Raw genomic sequence first — 6,707 nt, forward strand, 5'->3', positions numbered from 1 at the left:
CGTATAAAGAAAAATAATAAAAAATTAAAAATTGGTAAAATTTCTACAAACCTGTTTTTGCTTTGTCATTATGGGATATTGTGTGTAGATTGATGAGGTTAAGAAACAATGTAATCTATTTTAGAATAAGGATGTAACGTAACAAAATGTGGAAAAAGTCAAGGGGTCTGAATAATTTCCCAATGCACTGTATGTTGAATCCTTTCAGCAAGGTTGCTTCCCCTCCTCTCTAAGGAGGGCTTTAATCACTCTTATTCTGAAGCCTGATAAATCCCCAACAAAATGTGAAATTTGGGATTGGGAACTACTTTTGTAAATGGATTAAAATGATATACCGACCCCACTGCAGAAGTTGCCACTAACAACTTGATTTCACAACCTTTTAAGCTTTTCTGGGGCACGAGAAAGAGTCCTGGACTGGCCGGACATCCTTCTTTTAGCTATAGAACCCCTTGCCATTGCAGTAAGGGCCCACCCGTCAATTAGAGGAATAAAAATAGATTTTGCACATTGAGTGGCCCTGTATGCAGATGATACCCTCTTATTCCTAACATATCTAAATAATTATCTCTTCCCTCTCCAATTTAATTAATAACTTGTCAGTTCTATATCGTGGAGCTCCGCCCCATAGGGGAGCTCTGCTCCTAATGGTTTACCCTCTGCCCTAAGGCAGCAGCAGCCTGAGACAAAATTATGCACACACCTACAGCCAATAGGAGTACAGGTGTCCCTATAAGAGGGGGTGCCTCCCCTCAATCAGCCTCCCTTTTTCTTCAGCGACTGGATGACTAGACTGAAGAGCCAAGAAGAGACGAAGCACGAAGACTCAGGACGAAAACGCTGTTGATATTCCAGTCATCAACGTCGTCTAAATGAGCACACCGGGAGATTTTCCACCCCCAAAAGCTATTTTCAGAGCTCAGTGCAGATACACTTCCATGGCGGCCGGTGACCACCACGACTTATGTTTCGTGTGTTTGGGATCCCAGCATGCCAAGGAAGGCGTTTGCAGTCCCCCGAATTGCGCCTCCTGCGCCCTCCTTTCTTTAAAGGAGAGGAAGCAGCGTTGGGCGTTTTTCAGGGAGGACATCCCCCTTGAGGATGTGTTGTCGATACTAGCCTCTGCTTCAGAGGCGTCGTCCGACAGCGCAGACTCGGTGGAAGATAGGGATTTTGAGGAAGGGTCTGGCATTCCAATGGAACAGTCGGACCCCGTCCCTCATACTTTCAAGCCCCCCTTTCCTTTGGAGAGCGAGAGGGCTTGTAGTCCCTATAGCGAAGGGGATACGAGCTCTGAGAGATCAGAAGCTCTCTTTCGCTGCAGCCTCTCTGAGAGCGGATTTTCCGGGTCTCATTGAGAGAGCTGCTCAACGGCTGGCAATAAAGCTGCCCCCTCTTCCCTCCGCACCGGAGGTTGAGCCAGTGGCTCCTGCCATGCCTTCTTTGGCTAGGTACGTTGGAGGCTCGTGGGAGGCACCTTTAGCGGCGCGTTCGCCTGTAAAAGCGTATCTCCCATTCACGAGAGTGGAAGGAAGGCTTCAGGGTCAGGGAATCCCCAGGTTAGAGAGCGCCATGGCGGCGTATCTCGTACCGGGTTCGAGCCCTTGGCCCTCTTCCAAGAAGGCCACGTTGCCATCCCAGAAGGACCGACTCACAGCGTCGCTGTTAGAGAAGTCTTTTGGGTTGGGAGCCCAAGCTATAGCAGCAGCTAACAACATTGCCCTCTTGGCGGCCTCTCTGTCCCGTTTAACCACGGGTAAGACAGAGATGGCACCGGAGGAGGTGGAGGAGGCGTCCAGAATTTCTGGCGCCATACTCCACCTTACACAGGCGTCCGCTGTCTGCGCGGTGAGATCCATGGCCACTTCGGTGGTCGGGGAACGACACCTCTGGTTGTCATTGACATCTATGAAAGAGGCAGACAGGACGTCTCTCTTGAACGACCCCCTCTCTGACGACGGCCTCTTTGGGGTCGCAGTCAAAGAGGCGACGGAGCGTTTTTCGAAGTTGGAGGAGGAGAAGAAGCAGTTGGCCAAGCACCTGCCGTTGGCAGGACGACTCGGCCCCCCTCCTCCCCAAAGGCCATCTACCTCCGCCCCTCTAAGTAGACCGGGGTCTACGACGAGGCAGTGTAATCGGCGTCATCCGGCGGCCACGGGCAGCAAGGGAGCGGGCTCGGCCCTCCCAGCAGCTACGGTAGCCCCACTACAGCCGGCGAGGGAGGTGACGAGGACGCCGACCTGGCCCTCCAAGGGAGGCAAGAGGAGGCGTACGTGACGGGACGCGGGGGAGAGGATGGAGGACGCATCGATGGTGTCGAACGTGCCCACTGTTCCCCCCCACCCTTCGGTTGAAGGGACGGGTGCTGATGTAAATGCTTTTGTTGATGTGTTTAATAAAGAGTTGGCTCCACCTGACTTTGTCAAAAAAGAGCCTCTTTTCCATAATACGTCAGAGAGCGTTCAAATCTCACCCTCTCTTCCTTACCACTCTAAGAGCCGTTCAGCCCACCGAGGGTGCATTGCTGAACAGGCACTAAGAGTAGGTATCCAGAAGACCTCAATCAGGTTGTCACATCACACTTCACGTATAAGAAGTGCTTTACATAGAAGGCAGCAGTCCCGGTCAGATTCTGACATGAGGACGCAGCCGCTATTTGGGGATGGCGCACTAGTACAGACTAAGGTCTCCACTAGTACGAGCCAGACCCATGCTGCGTTCACGGAGGGCCCGATTACCGCGGTCACCAAGGTGCCCAGAGTATCGGCGCCCCCAGGCATTGTAACACAGCAGCTATCTGGGGACGGCGAATTATCGCAGACCAAGGTCTCGGTTAATGCGATTCAGACCCATGCTACGTTCACGGAGGGAAGGATTACTAGCGTTATGGGTATAACCAAAGTATCAGCTCCCCTGACAGAACGAGCCAGTACTCACCACACTGAGCGTGAATCAACCCACCAGGGGTGCAGAGTTGAACACACACAGAAGGTGAAAGTTAAGAAGGTATCAAGGCGCCGCCTTGTTTTACCTCATAGAGACCTCATACTACTGACTTCTAGGAGTACTGTAGTGAAGGGCTCTGATAGCGAATTGCAGTCAGCTAAGATGACGCAATCGCTTGCTGGGGATGGTGCCCTGCCGCAGGCTGTGGCCTCGGTCAGCGCAATTCAGACCCGCGATGCGTTCAAGGAGGGCAGGAATACGACGGTTACGGGTTTAACCGACGTCCCTACTCCTCTTTCTTTCTCAGAACGCATTTCCTCTCCCTTTCACGGGAGGCCCACCTTGGGCTGTTCCACCACTTCAATGCGGTAAGGGCCATAGAGGAATACAGGTCCTTCCTACTGGATGCACCACAGCTTCGCGCCCAGCCACTTTCTCTGCATTGCTGGCAGTGGCGAAGGAGCTGCACCCTCTCACGCTGGCTAGAACAGACGTTGCAGAAGGGTTATGCTCTCCAATTCCACCGGACCCCACCCCCGTTCAGGGGTGTGGTGGAGACGGTGATGAAAACGCCAGACAAAGTGGCCGCTCTGATGACAGAGATTACGGAACTTTTGGCGAAGGAGGCGGTGACAGTAGTTCCCCGGGAGCAAAGGAACAAAGGGCTATATTCGCCTTATTTCCTAGTGCCCAAAAAGACGGGGGGAGTGAGGCCGATTTTGGATTTACGCATTCTCAACGAGAGCATAACCAAACGGCCCTTCCGAATGCTAACGACAAAACGTCTGCTGGAATGTGTCCAGAGAGGGGACTTTTGTACGAGCATAGACCTAAAGGACGCGTACTTTCATGTGCCGGTTCAGCCGCGTCACAGGAAGTTTCTGCGGTTCGCCTTTCAAGGGATGGCGTACGAATACACGAGGATGCCATTTGGGTACGCCCTGGCACCTCGCACATTTTCCAAGTGTGTGGAGGCGGCATTAGAACCGTTGCGTCATCAGGGAATACGGCTACTAGCCTACCTGGACGACCTACTGGTTCTCGCCCGTCAGCAGAGCTGGCGATCACTCACACAACACAGACAGTGATGCATCTCACAAGTCTGGGGTTTGCTGTGAATTGGAAAAAGAGCGCGCCCTGGCCCACTCATCAAATTGTCTACCTGGGAATACAGCTAGACACTGTGAGGATGAGGGCTCGAATTTCAGACCCCCGAAGGGTAGCCTTGTTGCTAGCCCTAAGGAAGTGCTGTCCGAATCACACGGTGACGGCGCTGTCGATCATGTCTCTTTTGGGTCTCATGTCGTCAGCGCACTCTGTGGTTCCGCTGGGACTCCTGCATATGCGCAGGACGCAGCGATGGTTCGCCCAACTAAGACTAGACCCATTGCGTCAACGTCATCGGTTGGTGGTGGTTCCCCTCTCGCTCAGTGCAGATCTAAACTATTGGAGAAACACGCGCGTTCTCACGCACAGAGTCCCGATAGGAAAGGTGTCCTCTCACATCCCAGTATTCACGGATGCGTCCCTGACGGGATGGGGAGGGACATGTCAGACACAAGCGATAAGAGGTGTGTGGCCTCAATCAGGTCGTCACATCAACCTCCTGGAGTTGGAAACGGTTCGACTGGTTCTGACCCACTTCGCGTCTACCCTTCGGGGTCGCGATGTGCTGGTCTGGTCAGACAACCGGACCACAGTAGCCCACATAAATCGCCAGGGAGGAGTCAGATCTCCTGCTCTCCATCGGGCGGCAGAGGAATTGTGGCTGTGGGCTCACGAGCACCTTCGCTCATTGAGAGCAGCACACATTCCCGGGCTACTTGAACATAGGAGCAGACCTCATGTCAAGAGGGGGTCCTCGAGACGACGAGTGGTGTCTGCATCCAGACATTGTTCTCCAGATTTGGGAACAATTCGGGAGAGCCGAGGTGGACCTATTCGCGTCACGCGTGAACGCGCAATGTCCTCTGTGGTTCTCTCTGAGGGAACAGGACGAACCGCCACTGGGAAGGACGCCTTTGCGCACCAACCGTGGCCGAGAGTTCTCCTGTATGCATTCCCTCCGCTGTCCTGCATTCTCCCACTGCTATCCAGGGTGAGGTCAGGGGGGCTGTCAGTGATACTGATAGCGCCCGATCGCCCGGGGGCTCCGTGGTTTGCGGAGATGAGTCAGATGTTGATTGCGCCACCTTGGTCAATTCCACATCGACGGGACGCGTTGTCTCAGGCGGCTGGCACGATAGGGAAATTGCCCATAATCGGCCAACCACTGAAGGCCTGGCTGCTGAGAGGGACAGGCTAGAGCGCCGTGGGTTATCTGATGCAGTGATCAGGACCATACAGGGTTCACGTGCCAGTTCCACTTCTAAGATGTATGCCAGTAGATGGAACGTGTTTTCACGATGGTGTGTCACACAAGGTGTAGACCCCATGAGCTGTCAGGTGGAGAGTATTCTCTATTTTCTACAGCTCATGTTTGATAAGCAAAAATCGCCTGCCGCGATTAGAGTGTTTGCAGCAGCGATTTCAGCTTGTCATGAGGGTTTTGGCAGAGACAATGTCTTTAGCCACCCTCTAGTGAAACGCTTCCTATTAGGAATGCGGCGACTTAGGCCAACACCTAGAGTCACGCTTCCTCAGTGGGATTTGGCTTTGGTACTCGAAGCGCTATCTAAGTCGCCGTTCGAGCCATTGAATCAAATACCCCTCAAGATGCTGTCTATAAAGACAGCATTGTTGCTCGCTTTGACTACAGCTAAGCGGGTCAGTGATTTGTGTGCTCTTTCGACGAGACCTGACTGCTTGGCCATCAATGGTGACATGAGCAGAGCATTGTTACGTCCTAACCCGGCATTTGTGCCGAAGGTTATTAAGAGTTCATATAGGTCACAGACCGTGGAGCTGTGGGCTTTTTCTCCTCCTCCTCATAGAGAGAGGAGTGAGGAAAAGCTCCATCGCCTGTGCCCGGTACGCGCTTTGGCGTGTTACGTCGAGCGCACAGCAGCGATTAGGTCATCGCCTCAGTTGTTTGTGTGTCACGGTGCGACTGCACTAGGTAGACCACTTTCAAAACAGAGGCTGTCTCACTGGCTTTGTGAAGGCATTGAGACAGCTTATGAGGTAGCAGGGCGGCAATTGCCTCAGGGTATCAGAGCTCACTCCACTCGTGGAGTAGCGGCTTCTACTGCCCTTTTCAGAGGAACAGGAGTAGAGGATATCTGTAGAGCAGCATCCTGGTCGACGCCGTCTCCATTTATCCGTTTCTATCTCTTAGATATGTCTTCTAATTCTCTGACTCGATCTGTACTCAGCGTGGCTGAAGGGAGATCTTGAGCAAGAAAGAGAGGAGAAGCAGGACTGTGGACACAGGTTTCCATCAGGTCCGCTTTGGTTAGGAAGACGTGTTTTTGACAGATGTGTTTTCTAACTCTTTGGCTCGGTCTGTACTCAGCATAGCTGAAGGGAGATCTTGAGCTAGGAAGAGAGGGAAAAGCAGGACTATGGACAGGGTTTCCACCAGGTCCGCTTTGGATAAGAAAACATATTTTGTGGCATGAATCCTGACTGACAGGGTCAGTACAGTAGAGGCATGCGTTGATTACAGAATGTGAGGTCATCTATCTACTTGTTCAGTTAGTATGACTCATGTTTTTGTTCCTGCCCACTAATCTCTGGGATTCCATTGAGTGAGTGAGGCGGTCTACCGCGTTCACAATGTAGAGTGACACTTGATGTCATTCCATTAGTGGTCGGTAGTG

The sequence above is a fragment of the Coregonus lavaretus genome (assembly GCF_964263955.1).
Source record: "Coregonus lavaretus genome assembly, contig: HAP1_SCAFFOLD_63, whole genome shotgun sequence".
NCBI classification, from domain to species: domain Eukaryota; kingdom Metazoa; phylum Chordata; class Actinopteri; order Salmoniformes; family Salmonidae; genus Coregonus; species Coregonus lavaretus.